Source organism: Tupaia chinensis, unplaced genomic scaffold, assembly GCF_000334495.1.
Source record: "Tupaia chinensis unplaced genomic scaffold, TupChi_1.0 Scaffold143565_1, whole genome shotgun sequence".
Taxonomy (NCBI): Eukaryota; Metazoa; Chordata; class Mammalia; order Scandentia; family Tupaiidae; genus Tupaia; species Tupaia belangeri.
In genome coordinates, this window is record NW_006203410.1 from 484304 (window position 1) to 486230 (window position 1927).

General features: G+C 43.0%; 1 pseudogene; it reads right to left on the reverse strand.

Moving 5' to 3' along the window:
- Positions 1-426: 426 nt before the first annotated feature.
- Positions 427-1704, reverse strand: LOC102472511 (pseudouridylate synthase 7 homolog pseudogene; annotated as a pseudogene).
- Positions 1705-1927: the final 223 nt, after the last annotated feature.

Below are 1927 nucleotides of genomic sequence, written 5' to 3' on the forward strand. Positions count from 1 at the left end.
ACTACGTGGGAGTCCAGCGACATAGCCATTACGCTAACTGCTGGTTCCCATAGTCTTTATTTCTTTTCAGCTCCAGAAAGTGTGTGTATGTGTGTGTATGTGTGTGTGTGTATAGATGATAGATAGATAGAGATAAAAGAGGTTTTTGCTATAGGGAATGCACACTTACTGGAGAGACAGAGACAGAGAGAGAGAGAAATCATGCCCCCCAGGAAGGATGGTCACACCACAATTTTCTCTCCTCCATTCTCTTGGGATTTGGGGCATGCACACACATGTGCCTGGCATGATTGTCAGGCTGCTGGGTCCGGGACACAAACCGTGGTTGGCTACATGGGAGTCCAGTGCCTTAACCACTACATCATCTGCCGGTCCCCAAGGAGGTTTCAATGCTGTCTGTGACTTCTGTTCAGGAACTTTGTAGTATTATATAGCTCTTCTGACTTGATATGTAGAGATGGCTATCGTTTCAGATCTTCACATTCGACAGTAGTTGATAAATCCAATCTCCTTGACAAAATCTATAGCTTGTATTTTTCATCAACTTCTGTTATATTTCTAAGCCCAACAATGAAGTGATTTTCTTAAAGCTCTCCCAATTTCAGAGAGTTTTTCTGATAGCTGAAATTCCCTAGCTTAAATCTCATCAAGCCCTTATTCAGATGGGCAAGTCTTTGTGCAGCTATTCTGAGAACAGCTGTCTCTTGCACTGCAGTAACCTTTTATCCTTGGTTCCCATGTAGGAAAACATATTCACCTGAACTCTTAAATATACATTAATAGCATCTATAAACAAAGGTGTCTTTATTTTCCCTGTATAGTACAAAGTGGCAGTAACTTTCCCTAGATTTTGGCCAAACATGTTTTCTTGGATTTGCCAAAGCTTTTTTCCCAGCTGTGTGGTAGTCTACGATGTACTGCCTCTCTCTAACTTGTTTTGGTCTCTAATCCTAGAAACAGAGATTTAACGACAGTTCTTACCTCTTTGGTGTCCTCAATAACCTCAACAGCAGCACTAGATTCCTTATTTTTAAAAAGCTGGAGCTCTTCCACTTGCTGCTTTTCTATGGCTGTCAAAACCATTAATACATCTTCTGTAGGATCCTCCTCATCCACTGCAATAGACACGTCAACCAAGTGGCTCACCTGCCCATATTTTTCTAGTTCATGAACAATGACGTTGGAGTCTTGCTCTTTTAAGATTCCTGAGAATCCTGGGTGAGAACTTACAAACTCGGTGATGCCAACATTAGTTCAGGGAGTCCATGCTTCATCATGAATGCAAAACTCTCTGCTTCCTCCTCCTCGCCCTCTTCCTCCACTTCCTCTTCCATCTGAGGATCAGAATTCTTTTTACCTTTCCCAGCATGGGGCACCAGGCACATTTTCACTGCTGGGTAGAGAGTTATTCTCTAGTCCGCCTTGATTTTAGGTAGGCCGTACATATTCTGAGATCTTCTTTTCTTGAGTCTCCTCAGTTGAGGACACACTGTCGTTACCTTCAATAACAAGGCACCTACTTTTCAGAGATGAAACAGTCATTTCTGTCATCTCTATCTTCAAGGCTCCAGGGAAACATTTAACAGAACCTGGAGCTGGGGAGTACAGGCACAATGTGGGCCAGGCTGTGAGGAGGTGGGCTCTTGGCTCTGGGTGCATGAGAGCTGTGACAGTGAGGTCCTCAAGATGAGGGCAGCATGCCATGGGCAGAGTCGACTATGGCGAGGCCTACTGTGCTGAGGGAACCCATTGGCCACTGGGCTCACACGCTGGCAGCCCAGCAAGGCTCCTCTTATCAATTTCTAAGATTTTTTTTTACAAACTTTTTAAGTATTTTTTTAATTTATATATTGCTTTCATGAGAGAGAAATAAGCTCTCTCTCTAAGATCAAAAAAAAAAAAACAAAAACTTCACAACAATCCCTCC